The 18,206-nt window shown below is 36.0% G+C and overlaps 1 protein-coding gene across 1 annotated transcript in view; it reads right to left on the bottom strand.

The window, feature by feature from the left end:
* Positions 1-18,206, bottom strand: part of LOC121943467 (rho guanine nucleotide exchange factor 26-like) — a 61,524-nt gene that overhangs the window by 20,797 nt on the left and 22,521 nt on the right. The window lies entirely within an intron of this gene.

Genomic DNA, 18,206 nt, shown 5'->3' with positions numbered 1-18,206 from the left:
ATAGCATAGAATGGTGCAAAAACGGACCAAAACACCATAATACTGCATGTTGAAAAAATGACCGAAAAGGAAAGCCTATAGTAAGGCAAAAATGTCAAAATATGACATGTCCCCAAAACAGCTGAAAACACCTCAAAACAGCATAAAATACTGTGCATAGACATGCCAAAGCATAGAATGGTGCAAAAATGGCCAAAAACACTATAATAATGCCTGTTGAAAAAATGACCGAAAAGGCAAGGCTATAGTAAGGCAAAAATGTCAAAATATGACATGTCCCAAAAACAGCTGAAAACACTTCAAAACAACATAAAGTAGAGTGCATAGACTTGCCACAGCATAGAATGGTGAAAAAATGGACCAAAACACCATAATACTGCATGTTGAAAAAATGATCGAAAAGGCAAGGCTATAGTAAGGCAAAAATGTCAAAATATGACATGTCCCAAAAACAACTGAAAACACCTTAAAACAGCATTAAAATGCTGTAAATAGACATGCCAAAGCATAGAATGGTGCAAAAACGACCAAAAACACCATAATAATGCATGTTGAAAAAATGACTGAAAAGGCAAGGCTATAGGAAGGCAAAAATGTCAAAATATGACATGTCCCAAAAACAGCTGAAAACACCTCAAAACAGCATAAAATACTGTGCATAGACATGCCAAAGCATAGAATGGTGCAAAAACGACCAAAAACACCATAATAATGCATGTTAAAAAAATGACCGAAAAGGCAAGGCTATAGTAAGGCAAAAATGTCAAAATATGACATGTCCCCAAAACAGTTTAAAATACATTAAAACAGCATAAAATAGAGTGCATAGACTTGCCATAGCATAGAATGGTGCAAAAACGGACCAAAACACCATAATACTGCATGTTGAAAAAATGACCGAAAAGGCAAGGCTATAGTAAGGCAAAAATGCCAAAATATGACATGTCCCCAAAACAGCTGAAAACAGTTCAAAACAACATAAAATAGAGTGCATAGACTTGCCACAGCATAGAATGGTGCAAAAATGGCCAAAAACACCATAATAATGCATGTTGAAAAAATGACCGAAAAGGCAAGGCTATAGTAAGGCAAAAATGTCAAAATATGACATGTCCCCAAAACAGCTGAAAACACCTCAAAACAGCATAAAATACTGTGCATAGACATGCCAAAGCATAGAATGGTGCAAAAACGACCAAAAACACCATAATAATGCATGTTAAAAAAATGACCGAAAAGGCAAGGCTATAGTAAGGCAAAAATGTCAAAATATTACATGTCCCCAAAACAGTTTAAAATACATTGAAACAGCATAAAATAGAGTGCAGAGACATGCCATAGCATAGAATGGTGCAAAAATGGCCAAAAACACCATAATAATGCATGTTGAAAAAATGACCCAAAAGGCAAGGCTATAGTAAGGCAAAAATGTCAAAATATGACATGTCCTAAAAACAGTTTAAAATACATTGAAACAGCATAAAATAGAGTGCAGAGACATGCCATAGCATAGAATGGTGCAAAAATGGCCAAAAACAGCATAATAATGCAAGTTGAAAAAATGACCGAAAAGGCAAGGCTATAATAAGGCAAAAATGTCAAAATATGACATGTCCCAAAAATAGTTTAAAATACATTAAAACAGCATAAAATAGAGTGCATAGACTTGCAATAGCATAGAATGGTGCAAAAACGGACCAAAACACCATAATACTGCATGTTGAAAAAATGACTGTGAAAGGCAAGGCTATAGTAAGGCAAAAATGTCAAAATATGACATGTCCCAAAAACAGCTGAAAACACTTCAAAACAACATAAAATAGAGTGCATAGACATTGCCATAGCATAGAATGGTGCAAAAACGGCCCAAAACACCATAATAATGCAAGTTGAAAAAATAACCGAAAAGGCAAGGCTATAGTAAGGCAAAAATGTCAAAATATAACATGTCCCAAAAACACTTTAAAATAGATTAAAACAGCGTAAAATAGAGTGCACAGACATGCCAAAGCATAGAATGGTGCAAAAACGACCAAAAACACCATAATAATGCATGTGGAAAAAATGACCGAAAAGGCAAGGCTATAGTAAGGCAAAAATGTCAAAATATGACATGTCCCAAAAACAGCTGAAAACACCTCAAAACAGCATTAAATACTGTGCATAGACATGCCAAAGCATAGAATGGTGCAAAAACGGCCAAAAACACCATAATAATGCCTGTTGAAAAAATGACCGAAAAGGCAAGGCTATAGTAAGGCAAAAATGTCAAAATATGACATGTCCTAAAAACAGTTTAAAATACATTGAAACAGCATAAAATAGAGTGCAGAGACATGCCATAGCATAGAATGGTGCAAAAATGGCCAAAAACAGCATAATAATGCAAGTTGAAAAAATGACCGAAAAGGCAAGGCTATAGTAAGGCAAAAATGTCAAAATATGACATGTCCCAAAAACAGTTTAAAATACATTAAAACAGCGTAAAATAGAGTGCATAGACTTGCCATAGCGTAGAATGGTGCAAAAACGGACCAAAACACCATAATAATGCATGTTGAAAAAATAACCGAAAAGGCAAGGCTATAGTAAGGCAAAAATGTCAAAATATGACATGTCCTAAAAACACTTTAAAATACCTTAAAACAGCATAAAATAGAGTGCAGAGACATGCCATAGCATAGAATGGTGCAAAAATGGCCAAAAACACCATAATAATGCCTGTTGAAAAAATGACCGAAAAGGCAAGGCTATAGTAAGGCAAAAATGTCAAAATATGACATGTCCTAAAAACAGTTTAAAATACATTGAAACAGCATAAAATAGAGTGCAGAGACATGCCATAGCATAGAATGGTGCAAAAATGGCCAAAAACAGCATAATAATGCAAGTTGAAAAAATGACCGAAAAGGCAAGGCTATAGTAAGGCAAAAATGTCAAAATATGACATGTCCCAAAAACAGCTGAAAACACCTCAAAACAACATAAAATACTGTACATAGACATGCCAAAGCATAGAATGGTGCAAAAACGACCAAAAACACCATAATAATGCATGTTAAAAAAATGACCGAAAAGGCAAGGCTATAGTAAGGCAAAAATGTCAAAATATTACATGTCCCAAAAACAGTTTAAAATACATTGAAACAGCATAAAATAGAGTGCAGAGACATGCCATAGCATAGAATGGTGCAAAAATGGCCAAAAACACCATAATAATGTAAATTGAAAAAATGACTGTGAAAGGCAAGGCTATAGTAAGGCAAAAATGTCAAAATATGACATGTCCCAAAAACAGTTTAAAATACATTAAAACAGCATAAAATAGAGTGCATAGACTTGCCACAGCATAGAATGGTGCAAAAATGGCCAAAAACACCATAATAATGCATGTTGAAAAAATGACCGAAAAGGCAAGGCTATAGTAAGGCAAAAATGTCAAAATATGACATGTCCCCAAAACAGCTGAAAACACCTCAAAACAGCATAAAATACTGTGCATAGACATGCCAAAGCATAGAATGGTGCAAAAATGGCCAAAAACACCATAATAATGCATGTTGAAAAAATGACCGAAAAGGCAAGGCTATAGTAAGGCAAAAATTTCAAAGTATGACATGTCCCAAAAACAGCTGAAAATACCTCAAAACAGCATAAAATACTGTGCATAGACATGCCAAAGCATAGAATGGTGCAAAAATGGCCAAAAACACCATAATAATGCAAGTTGAAAAAATGACCGAAAAGGCAAGGCTATAGTAAGGCAAAAATGTCAAAATATGACATGTCCTAAAAAAAGTTTAAAATACATTAAAACAGCATAAAATAGAGTGCAGAGACATGCCAAAGCATAGAATGGTGTAAAAACGGACCAAAACACCATAATACTGCATGTTGAAAAAATGACCGAAAAGGCAAGGCTATAGTAAGGCAAAAATGTCAAAATATGACATGTCCTAAAAACAGTTTAAAACACATTGAAACCGTATAAAATAGAGTGCAGAGACATGCCATAGCATAGAATGGTGCAAAAATGGCCAAAAACAGCATAATAATGCAAGTTGAAAAAATGACCGAAAAGGCAAGGCTACAGTAAGGCAAAAATGTCAAAATATGACATGTCCCAAAAACAGTTTAAAATACATTAAAACAACATAAAATAGAGTGCATAGACTTGCCATAGAATAGAATGGTGCAAAAACGGACCAAAACACCATAATACTACATGTTGAAAAAATGACCGAAAAGGCAGGCAAAAATGCCAAAATATGACATGTCCCCAATACAGCTGAAAACAGTTCAAAACAACATAAAATAGAGTGCATAGACTTGCCACAGCATAGAATGGTGCAAAAACGAACAAAAACACCATAATAATGCATGTTGAAAAAATGACTGTGAAAGGCAAGGCTATACTAAGGCTAAAATGTCAAAATATGACATGTCCCAAAAACAGCTGAAAACACCTCAAAACAGCATAAAATATAGTGCATAGACTTGCCATAGCATAGAATGGTGCAAAAATGGCCAAAAACACCATAATAATGCAAGTTGAAAAAATGACCGAAAAGGAAAGGCTATAGTAAGGCAAAAATGTCAAAATATGACATGTCCCAAAAACAGTTTAAAATACATTAAAACAGCGTGAAATAGAGTGCAGAGACTTGCCATAGCATAGAATGGTGCAAAAACGGAACAAAACACCATAATACTGCATGTTGAAAAAATGACCGAAAAGGCAAGGCTATAGTAAGGCAAAAATTTCAAAATATGACATGTCCCAAAAACAGCTGAAAACACCTTAAAACAGCATAAAATACTGTGCATAGACATGCCAAAGCATAGAATGGTGCAAAAATGGCCAAAAACACCATAATAATGCATGTTGAAAAAATGACTGAAAAGGCAAGGCTATAGTAAGGCAAAAATGTCAAAATATGACATGTCCCAAAAACAGCTGAAAACACCTTAAAACAGCATAAAACACTGTGCATAGACATGCCAAAGCATAGAATGGTGCAAAAATGGCCAAAAACACCATAATAATGCATGTTGAAAAAATGACCCAAAAGGCAACGCTATAGTAAGGCAAAAATTTCAAAATATAACATGTCCCAAAAACAGCTGAAAACACCTTAAAACAGCATAAAATACTGTGCATAGACATGCCAAAGCATAGAATGGTGCAAAAACGACCAAAAACACCATAATAATACATGTTGAAAAAATGACCGAAAAGGCAAGGCTATAGTAAGGCAAAAATGTCAAAATATGACATGTCCCAAAAACAGCTGAAAACACCTCAAAACAGCATAAAATACTGTGCATAGACATGCCAAAGCATAGAATGGTGCAAAAACGACCAAAAACACCATAATAATGCCTGTTGAAAAAATGACCCAAAAGCCAAGGCTATAGTAAGGCAAAAATGTCAAAATATGACATGTCCTAAAAACAGTTTAAAATACAGTGAAACAGCATAAAATAGAGTGCAGAGACATGCCATAGCATAGAATGGTGCAAAAATGGCCAAAAACACCATAATAATGCATGTTGAAAAAATTACCCAAAAGGCAAGGCTATAGTAAGGCAAAAATGTCAAAATATGACATGTCCCAAAAACAGCTGAAAACAGTTCAAAACAGCATAAAATAGAGTGCATAGACTTGCCATAGCATAGAATGGTGCAAAAATGGCCAAAAACACCATAATAATTCATGTTGAAAAAATGACCGAAAAGGTAAGGCTATAGTAAGGCAAAAATGCCAAAATATGACATGTCCCCAAAACAGCTGAAAACAGTTCAAAACAACATAAAATACTGTGCATAGACTTGCCACAGCATAGAATGGTGCAAAAATTTAAAAACAGCATAAAAATGCAAGTTGAAAAAATGACCGAAAAGGCAAGGCTATAGTAAGGCAAAAATGTCAAAATATGACATATCCCAAAAACAGTTTAAAATACATTAAAACAGCATAAAATAGAGTGCATAGACTTGCCATAGCATAGAATGGTGCAAAAACGGACCAAAACACCATAATAATGCATGTTGAAAAATGACCGAAAAGGCAAGGCTATAGTAAGGCAAAAATTTCAAAATATGACATGTCCCAAAAACAGCTGAAAACACCTTAAAACAGCATAAAATACTGTGCATAGACATGCCAAAGCATAGAATGGTGCAAAAATGGCCAAAAACACCATAATAATGCATGTTGAAAAAATGACTGAAAAGGCAAGGCTATAGTAAGGCAAAAATGTCAAAATATGACATGTCCCAAAAACAGCTGAAAACACCTTAAAACAGCATAAAACACTGTGCATAGACATGCCAAAGCATAGAATGGTGCAAAAATGGCCAAAAACACCATAATAATGCATGTTGAAAAAATGACCCAAAAGGCAACGCTATAGTAAGGCAAAAATTTCAAAATATAACATGTCCCAAAAACAGCTGAAAACACCTTAAAACAGCATAAAATACTGTGCATAGACATGCCAAAGCATAGAATGGTGCAAAAACGACCAAAAACACCATAATAATACATGTTGAAAAAATGACCGAAAAGGCAAGGCTATAGTAAGGCAAAAATGTCAAAATATGACATGTCCCAAAAACAGCTGAAAACACCTCAAAACAGCATAAAATACTGTGCATAGACATGCCAAAGCATAGAATGGTGCAAAAACGACCAAAAACACCATAATAATGCCTGTTGAAAAAATTACCCAAAAGGCAAGGCTATAGTAAGGCAAAAATGTCAAAATATGACATGTCCTAAAAAAAGTTTAAAATACATTGTAACAGCATAAAATAGAGTGCAGAGACATGCCATAGCATAGAATGGTGCAAAAATGGCCAAAAACACCATAATAATGCATGTTGAAAAAATTACCCAAAAGGCAAGGCTATAGTAAGGCAAAAATGTCAAAATATGACATGTCCCAAAAACAGCTGAAAACAGTTCAAAACAGCATAAAATAGAGTGCATAGACTTGCCATAGCATAGAATGGTGCAAAAATGGCCAAAAACACCATAATAATTCATGTTGAAAAAATGACCGAAAAGGTAAGGCTATAGTAAGGCAAAAATGCCAAAATATGACATGTCCCCAAAACAGCTGAAAACAGTTCAAAACAACATAAAATACTGTGCATAGACTTGCCACAGCATAGAATGGTGCAAAAACGGCCCAAAACACCATAATAATGCATGTTGAAAAAACGACCGAAAAGGCAAGGCTATAGTAAGGCAAAAATGTCAAAATATGACATGTCCCAAAAACAGTTTAAAATACATTAAAACAGCGTGAAATAGAGTGCAGAGACTTGCCATAGCATAGAATGGTGCAAAAACGGAACAAAACACCATAATACTGCATGTTGAAAAAATGACCGAAAAGGCAAGGCTATAGTAAGGCAAAAATTTCAAAATATGACATGTCCCAAAAACAGCTGAAAACACCTTAAAACAGCATAAAATACTGTGCATAGACATGCCAAAGCATAGAATGGTGCAAAAATGGCCAAAAACACCATAATAATGCATGTTGAAAAAATGACTGAAAAGGCAACGCTATAGTAAGGCAAAAATGTCAAAATATGACATGTCCCAAAAACAGCTGAAAACACCTTAAAACAGCATAAAACACTGTGCATAGACATGCCAAAGCATAGAATGGTGCAAAAATGGCCAAAAACACCATAATAATGCATGTTGAAAAAATGACCCAAAAGGCAACGCTATAGTAAGGCAAAAATTTCAAAATATAACATGTCCCAAAAACAGCTGAAAACACCTTAAAACAGCATAAAATACTGTGCATAGACATGCCAAAGCATAGAATGGTGCAAAAACGACCAAAAACACCATAATAATACATGTTGAAAAAATGACCGAAAAGGCAAGGCTATAGTAAGGCAAAAATGTCAAAATATGACATGTCCCAAAAACAGCTGAAAACACCTCAAAACAGCATAAAATACTGTGCATAGACATGCCAAAGCATAGAATGGTGCAAAAACGACCAAAAACACCATAATAATGCCTGTTGAAAAAATTACCCAAAAGGCAAGGCTATAGTAAGGCAAAAATGTCAAAATATGACATGTCCTAAAAAAAGTTTAAAATACATTGTAACAGCATAAAATAGAGTGCAGAGACATGCCATAGCATAGAATGGTGCAAAAATGGCCAAAAACACCATAATAATGCATGTTGAAAAAATTACCCAAAAGGCAAGGCTATAGTAAGGCAAAAATGTCAAAATATGACATGTCCCCAAAACAGCTGAAAACAGTTCAAAACAACATAAAATACTGTGCATAGACTTGCCACAGCATAGAATGGTGCAAAAACGGCCCAAAACACCATAATAATGCATGTTGAAAAAACGACCGAAAAGGCAAGGCTATAGTAAGGCAAAAATGTCAAAATATGACATGTCCCAAAAACAGCTGAAAACACCTCAAAACAGCATAAAATAGAGTGCAGAGACATGCCAAAGCACAGAATGGTGCAAAAATGGCCAAAAACACCATAATAATGCATGTTGAAAAAATGACCCAAAAGGCAAGGCTATAGTAAGGCAAAAATGTCAAAATATGACATGTCCCCAAAATAGCTGAAAACAGTTCAAAACAGCATAAAATAGAGTGCATAGACTCACCATAGCATAGAATGGTGGAAAAACGACCAAAAACACCATAATAATGCATGTTGAAAAAAATTATCCAAAAGGCAAGGCTATAGTAAGGCAAAAATGTCAAAATATGACATGCCCCAAAAACAGCTGAAAACACCTCAAAACAGCATAAAATAGCGTGCATAGACATGCCAAAGCATAGAATGGTGCAAAAACGGCTAAAAATAACATATTATTGCATGTTGGGAAAATGACCGAAAAGGCAAGACTATAGTAAGGCAAAAATGTCAAAACATGACATGTCCCAAAAAAAGCTGAAAACACCTTGAAACAGTATAAAATATTGTGCAATGACACACCAGATCATAGAATGGTGCAAAAACGACCCAAAACACCATAATAATGCAAGTTGAAAAAATGACCCAAAAGGCAAGGCTATAGTAAGGCAAAAATGTCAAAATATGACATGTCTCAAAAACAGCTGAAAACACCTCAAATCAGTACAAAATATTGTGCAATGACACACCAGAGCATAGAATTATGCAAAAATGGCCCAAAACACCATAATAATGCATGTTGAAAAAATTACTGTGAAAGGCAAAAATGTAAAAATATGACATGTCCCCAAAACAGCTGAAAACAGTTCAAAACAGCATAAAATAGAGCGCATAGACTTGCCATAGCATAGAATGGTGCAAAAACGGCCAAAAACACCAAAATAATGCGTATTCAAAAAATGACCGAAAAGGCAAGGTTATAGTAAGGCCAAAATGTCAAAATTTGACATATCCCAAAAACAGCTAAAAAACTCCTCAAAACCAAAACATAATATAGTATATTGAAAAAATGACCAAAAATACAAGGTTGTCGTGTGCCAAAAATGTCAAAATTTGGCATATCCCAAAAACAGCTGAAAACAGCTGGACATAGCATAAAATAGCATGCTGAGATACCTCATAGTATTAAAACATGTAAATATGGTCAAAAACGACATAATATCGTAAGCTGGAAAAATGACCAAAAAAGAAAGGCGAAAGTATGGCAAAAATGTCAAAATTTGTCATGTCTCAAAAACAGCTGAAAACACCTCAAAACAGCATAAACTAGTGTGCTGAGACACGCCATTTCATTAAAATGTGCAAAAATGGTCAAAAACATCATAATTTGGCATGGTGAAAAATGACCACAAATCCAAGACTATAGTAAGGCAAAAAATATCAAAATTTGACATGTCCTAAACACAGCTGAAAACAGCTTGTGACAACCCCAGAGTAGGGGCCTGGGGTTGTAGAGGGTTTAGTTCTCTGGGCATGTATACTGTTTGTGTTTTGTGTCTCCAGGTCCTGGTCCATTTGGAGCCCACTGCCAAATCAGGGGCAACTGGCCAACGTTTCTAATTATTTAAGCCGTGGTGCTGTTGGTCCCATGGTCGCTTCTGCTTCGCTGACAACCTGCCATGCTGACCTACATTGCTTTTCATTTTGTTTCTTTTGCACTCTACAACACACACCACACATTATCATTGCATCCATACACTCGCACTAACCCCAGATCCTATGTCCACATCCCACTACCTTTTGCCTCATTTATATGAATAAATATTGGTTGTTTGCATTATATCTGTGTGCATCCTTGTTATTTCTTGCCGTGTGCCAACTGGCCGTAACAAGGTTAAAATGTCGTGTAAAGACACGCCATAGCATAGAAAGTTGCAAAACAGGCCAAAAACATAATAATTTGTCATGTCGAAAAAAATGACGGAAAATGCAAGACTATAGTAAGGTGAAAAATTTCAAAATTTGACATGTCCCAAAAACCGCAGAAAACACCTCAAAACGGCCTAAATTGCATGCTGAGGAACACCATGAAATTAAAAAGTGCGAAAATGGCCAAAAACACCAAAGTATAGCATTTTAAAAAAATGACCAAAAACACAAGGCTATAGTAAGGCAAAAATGGTAAAAAATGACAAATCCCAAAAGCAGCTGAAAACCCCTCAAAACAGCATAAAAGAGTGTGACATGCCATACCATTAAAACATGCAAATATGGTCAAAAACACTAATGTAGTATGTCGAAAAAATGACCAAAAAAGAAACGCTATAGTAAAGCATAGATTGGTGCAAAAACAGTCAAAAACAACATAATAATGCATGTTAAAAAAATGACCATGAAAGGCAAGACTATAGTAAGGCAAGAATGTCAAAATATGACATGTCCCAAAAACAGCTGAAAACACCTCAAATCACTTCAAAATAAGGTGCATAGACATGCCATAGCATAGAATGGTGCAAAAACGGTCAAAAACACCATAATAATGCATGTTGGAAAAATTACCGAAAAGGTAAGGCTATAGTAAGGCAAAAATTTCAAAATATGACATGTCCCAAAAACAGTTTAAAACACATTGAAACAGCATAAAATACCGTGCATAGACACGCCATAGCATAGAATGGTGCAAAAACCGATAAAAACAGCATATTATTGCATGTTGAAAAAATGACCAAAAGAGCATAAAATACTGTGCATAGACACCCCAGAGCATAGATTGGTGCAAAAATGGCCAAAAACACCGTAATGATGCTTGTTGAAAAAATGAAAGTGAAAGGCAAGTAAGGTCAAAATGTCAAAATGTGTCCATTCCCAAAAACAGCTGAAAACACCTCAAAACAGCATAGAATAGCGTGCACAGACACGCCATAGCATAGAATGGTGCAAAAAACGATAAAAACAGCATATTATTGCATGTTGAAAAAATGACCGAAAAGGCAAGGCTATAGTAAGGCAAAAATGTCAAAATATGACATGTCCCAAAAACGGCTGAAAACACTTCAAATTACTTCAAAATAGGGTACATAGACACGCCATAGCATAGACTGGTGCAAAAACGGCCAAAAACACCATAATAATGCATGTTGAAAAAAATGACCGAAAAGGCAAGGCTATAGTAAGGCAAAAATGTCAAAATTTTACATATCCCCAAAACAGCTGATAACACCTCAAAACAGCATAAAATAACGTGCTAAGATTCGCCATTACATAAAAACATGCAAATATTGCCAAAAATAACATAATATAGCATGTCAAAATAATGACCAAAAAAGCAAGGCTATAATATGTCAAAAATGTCGAAATTAGACATATCCCAAAAACAGCTGAAAACAGCTAGAAACAACATAAAATAGCGTGCTGAGACAAGCCATAGCATTAAATGGGCAAATATGGTCAAAAACACCATAATATAGCAAGTCGAAAAAATGACCAAAAAAGCAAGGCAGAAAGTTGCAAAAATGGCCAAAAGCATCCTAATTTGGCATGCCAAAAAAAAAGACCAAAAATGCAAGAAAATCGTGAAAGCAAAAATGTCAAGATTTGTCCAAAAAAGAGCTGAAAACAGCATAGCCTGCGGAGACACACCATAGCATATAATGTTTCAAAAACACCCAAAAAGGTCATAGCATAGCATGTCGAAAAAACAACCAAATATGCCATACTATAGAATAGCCAAAAATGTCAAAATACGACATGTCCCAAAAACAGCTGAAAACCGCTCAAAATAGCGTGCTGAGACACACCATAGCATAGAATGTTGCAAAAACGGTTTAAAACACCAGCATGTTGAAAAAACAACCGAAAGTGCCATTCTGTAGTATGGAGAAAACTGTCAAAATATGACATGTCCCAAAAAAAGCCAGAAACTGCACAAAATAGCGCCAATTATGACACAAAACTTTGAAGAAGAGGTAGGACCATAAGGAACCTCAAGCAGTGTTTGAATGTGTCATGTGACTCTCTGGAGGCCATGTTGAATGCCTTTTTGGCAGACTTTCTTTCACGGAACAGGTCAGTGATTTCTCTCCACAAAAATGCCAGAAATGAAATCTTAAAAAACAGTTCTTTACATTTCAAATGGTATGCATTGTAACCTGTCGAAGTTTTCCAGGTGTTTTTTAATACATTTTATTCAAATTTTGAGAAAATAACTTTTTTTTATAACTTCCATTATCGTACAGTGTTGCCTCGAGGCAACATACCCCAAAAAGTTTCCCAATTTTTTTTTTTTGAAAATTTTTATTCTTTTCTTTAATATTATTCTTCTTTTAATCTTTTTATTAGGTTTATTTGGTCTATTATATGACAAAAAAACACTCCATTTTTGTCCCCCCACTGGCATCATAATATGTACCATAGAGGGAAGTGTTTTAAAGCCAAAGTAAACAAAAAAAGTTCTGTTTCAAAATGTAAAAATAGTCATATTTTAGCATGTTTAAGTAGTTTTTAGCTGTTGACATAATGGTCCAAAAAGTCAATATTTAAAGTGCTTTAAAGCCATGGAAAAATGGTCAAAAAAGTGATTGCTCCAAATGTCAAAAAAAGTCATAGAGCATGTTGAAGAAGGTTATAGTTCGGAACCGTGAAACAATGATCCAAAGTGTTTTAAAGTCATTGTATAGAGTGTCGAAAACCGCTATCGCATGTCAAAAAATGGTCAACCTGGGTTTGTGAGTAGGCCTACCTAAAAAAACACTGTAAAAGGACCTGAAGTGTGTGGACCTTTCTCTGTTCAATCATCAAAGTTATAGTAATTCACTGTGAGAGGGACATGAATCTATATACCAAATTTCATGGCAATCCATTCAGCTGTTAAGAATTTTTGCTCTAACCACAAATGTGAACCTGCCGGTGGTGCTAGAAGAAGTGTTGAGGAAGGGCCTGGTTACTTCTCTGTACTGAATGTGCAAGATCTTTTAACATCCGAGCTGTTCTGTGGGAACAGCATCTGTTAGTTGTTGCTTTTGACAGCTGGACACACATGCCAACAGATTCATGTGCACATACAAAACACCAAGGTCACTTTCTCATGCAAACAGCTGAAATACTATATCGAAACCATAACTGTACATGCATTCAATATATCCAACACAGGCGCAAATGGGCAACCACGTGTTTGAGAGACACTTAATGGTTATCTGTGGAATGTGAGGCACATACCAAAAGAGGTTCAGGTAAAAAAAACAGCCTATGAACTGTGAGAGTGTGTGTTTACATGCAGGCATGTGAATACTGAAATAGCAGGTGCTTGCCCTCTTCCCCTTTCGATGACTTCAAGCCTGTGCAGGATCAGGCTTTTCGTGGTAGTAAAGCTCCCTCAACCTTTAACCATTCATCCCACCTGCAGGAGAATGCCAAGAATCATAAATCTATTGTCAGAGGCTCGTTTCACCTCTGAAAAGAGAGGCCTTGCTGCTGCTGCACTGTAAAACCTCGTTCTCACAAGCAGATAAAGAGCGATGACAGCCTCGTTCTAACCTTCCTTCCTCTGCCAACTTCAAATCACCACCAGACCACTGTTTTTTGTCTCTCACTCTATCCTTTACCCTCTCTGCTCACTCCTATCAATTTGTTTATTCTCAACCAAATCCCACCCTTGTTTCCATTTAACCACAGGTCCGAACGGTATCCGGGTACAATTCCGACTTCTTCAACAAAAACATAGACATCTCTATGGCTGACCAGCCAGGGAAACTCCCACGCAGAAGGAATGATTCCCATCAGCAGGTTTCTCATTATCATGTGAATAAAAACAGCCATAGTAAGATAAGTAAATACAATAACAGAATTAAAAAAAGCAGACAGAAAAAAAATGATGCCAAAGTGTGCAAAAGAAGTACAAATTCCCTCCTCCAGTTAGGGCTGTTACGTAACCGCTGCTGCTTTGTGTTATAGCTGCATATCTGACTAACAGAACTGTTTTCCTGCAGACTTCTGTAGCTGCTCTGTTTCACTGATAGAGAAGCACTATTCACTGACTCTGGACAGGACACAACATCAGGGGTTATGGGGAAGACGCACTGAAAAATCAAACAAAAGAGTACAGAGAAAGGAAGAGGATGCAGACAGAAGAGAAGAGAATCACACAGACGTCCTTGTGCCATCTCCGATCCAGCTGTCGTCTGAATTCCACACATATTATGTCACTGCTGCGGTCAAAGATCAGTCTACTGTACGTGCTTCTTAGACCTCACACAGTGATACACATATGCAGGTAAGCCATCAGTGAGGTCAGCAGAACAAACTGAAAGTAAAAACGCCCACACTGACCACCATGAGAAGAAGTCCATTTCTACGGTTTCATTTGAACAAAAAAAAAAAACCCACAGACCCGCCTTCAGTCAGAATGTGTGGAATTTCACATTGCAACCCAACTTGGGATTAACTTAAATTCAGTGCTTAAGTGAACAATATAGGGAAGTGCATGCAATACAGCCCCTAGTTTTCATTAGTAGTTTCATTAGTTTCATCAGTATTTTTTCCTGAGAAATATGATGCATGGATCTGCTCCAACACTTGTTACAAGAGAAATTTTGCACAGATTAGGCCTACATTCTTGTGGTCTTTGACTTTTGAACTGTGAAAACAAGAACAAAACAGCTATCCTATCATTTTTTCTCCATTTTCTATCATAGAGTGCCGAAGCAATGTTTTCTTTATAGGCCAACCCTGGTACCCTTGACAAAAAGCCAATGGGATTTTTCAATTAGATTTTGGATTATTGCAGAAAACATATTAGACATTTTTTTTTAGAATTTTATGTCATTTTATTAACTAAATATTGTATTCATCCTTGTTTTTATTTCTTTTTTAACTTTCATTTTATTTGTTTATAATTATATATGTTTTCTTACTCTTACTCTGTAAAGCTTAGGTATCTTAAAAGGTGCTATATAAATTATTATTATTATTATTATTATTATTATTATTATTATTATTATTATTATTATTATTATTATTATTATTATATTGTTGTTATTTTATATTTTCTGACATTTTATAGACTTAACAAGTAATCAAAATAGCACTGGCCGTTATGGAAGAAATCACATATCTCAATAATTTTGTAGTACGTTGATATAGACAGTGCCACAATATTTTAGGGTTAACTTTGGGGATTTTCGATAAATAATTATCAACAATGTGGTTCTAATGAACAGCAGAACAGCTAGAACAGTCTAATAAGTTCAGAAGATTTCATCACTTTACTGTAACACACCCTCTAAAAAAAAAAAAGGAAAACACTACACTTACGATATAACGATATCCTTAATCTAAGATGGTACCTAGTTTCACTTCATGATACTGATATAATATTGATACATTGCTCAGCCCTGAATCAGAATAAGTAATTTGATAAATAATGAAAATAATCATTTGATGCCTCCTACTCTCACTCATCAATACAGTACAGCATCAATACTCTTTGCTGTACTCTCTACTTCAGTTACCTCCAGCAGAAGTGCAAAATAGTTTGGCTAATGTAGTACCACTTCCATGTGTCATGTTTGGTTAGATCGCTAAATTGGAATGAATGGCCGTAAGAAAAGGAAGTTATTCTCTGGTCATCAGAAACAAAGTGCAGACACTGGCTGCTGTCTAAAAGATGAGACATGGGACTGTGAAGAAGAGTCGGGGAGAGTGAGGAAACAAGTGGGGGGAGAGATAGTCGTGGGAAACAGCCCACTTAACAATGGGCCGCTGCTAGGCAACAGCTTAAACAATGCCTAGCAACCACTGTAACAAAAGAGAGTTCCCGGGTCTTCACCGCTCAGCTCATTCAGTAACTACAGTGAGTGGAGCTCTGCACCCTTCACACATACACATCATTACCTATTAGCCGAGGGCCCCAAACACAAGTTATTAAAGCCGGGAGTCTAGGGACTTACCACAATGGCACACACACTCAGTGGAGTGGGCACTAGGAGGAGGAGACCCCCTCATGTATACATGAGCAGTGTGTAAGGTTTTGGGGGCCACACATTTGAGTCATGGCACAGAGATTCCCTCCCACACAGGCCCATAGCAGTCACACTTAACACTATTACTGCAATGGCTTTGTTGGGTTTCACTTAGTAGCAGCATGGGGGCTGATAACAGACAATCTACACTGTTATTTAACACTATAGCAGGTTTTAATTTCCAGTTGCAATGAAGAGCAAACACAAAGTTGTGCAGCTAAGATTTACAGTATTTTAGTGGTTCTTCAGGCTTTTTAGGCCTCTGAATGCCACGTAATCTTTCCTAAGTGGTCACCAGAAGACATAGCCTAGATACAAAGATCACAGGCAAAAAACGGTTGGGAAGCTGATGTTGAATGTTGCATCTCGATGTAAATTTTAACCATGAAAGCTGAACTGATTTGTAAAGTTATCACATCAAGGTGTTTCTTTGAATTAAAATGCTTCCAACTACTGTCACTTTGACATGTTTCTGTTCAGCGGTTGCTCCAACTTGCAATTGTCCAATCACCTCAACTTTTCTGCAAGTTTGACCAATCATAGTTTCCTGTGAGTAGCAACAGTCATAGCAGTTCCCTGCAAAACTTTTCCAAACTCACATTCTATGTGTGGACATGTTCAACACAAAAATTATATATTTACCCACAAAATTACTGCTAAGCCATGTGAAAGACAATTTCATGATATTCTACACGAAAGTGGGCATATACTGTTTTTCACTGAATTTTCTACCAGAAAAAACACCTGTTGAATGGCTGAAATGTGTCTACAACAAAAAAGACAAATCATCTTGACAGAGGCGATAACATCCAGATATATTTTAAAAGTTAAAATAAGCAAGGGGAAATAGATTAACTATGCATGGTTAGTAGTAATGTTACTGTAGTATAAATCAGAAACTCAGAGGAGTGCAGTCTTAACAAGCTTCCTTCAATCTTTATAAATTATGCAACAAAAAAAGCAACTATTTCATAAATTGTCATTTTTTCCCTCAATTTCATTGCAAAAAAAAACCCCATGCACATACATCAAGCCCCCAAAAGCCTGTGAAATCCAGGAGGGACTGCTCAGTGTAATGTTAAGATGCTTAATTATCTCTTATTGAAACCCTACTATTACCTTTAACAATGAACATTTCAGAGTTGTGGTAAACTTTTAAATTCAACCTCTTTAAGATTATAACTGTATAGTCACAAAACAATGCAATATGTGCATGTGGGACAGTTGGCTGCTGCAAAAACAAACTAAGAGACATTTAAGAGCGGTGTTTTGTACAGTGAAGTTAAATACCACACCTTCTGTAATGAGAATACAGAGGGAGGTTCTCCAACTGTACAGGAATGAGGAGGAACAGGCCCTGTGCATATGAAAACACTCCTCAACAAAGCCTTGGACCACACAAAATAATTACAGTGAAAACTGAGCGTGTGTGCGTGCTTACACATTTGTGTACGCGTGTGCACATGGACTGCAATTCCTATCCCTGACTAGAACAAATAAACCCTGTATGAAGCCCGATATATGACTGATCCCCTTTGTTTGTGCGGGTTATATAATCTATTTAAACAACCTCGCTTTTCACTCTATTTGCTGTGCAAAGAGAGACGGGAGCGGGGACCATTGGTTCAAACTTCACCATCACAGCTACAGGCACGAGTATCAAGGAAGTTCTAACAAGCTGACTGTATTTCTAGGTCAGATGTGCGAGTAATCATTTACTACGCTCCACATGCAAAACATTTTAGCTACAACCAATGGACTTTAA

This window comes from Plectropomus leopardus, chromosome 6 (genome assembly GCF_026936395.1).
Source record: "Plectropomus leopardus strain MGB_pleo_1.0 chromosome 6, ASM2693639v1, whole genome shotgun sequence".
NCBI classification, from domain to species: Eukaryota; Metazoa; Chordata; class Actinopteri; order Perciformes; family Serranidae; genus Plectropomus; species Plectropomus leopardus.
This window is presented reverse-complemented; position numbering and strand designations above follow the sequence as displayed.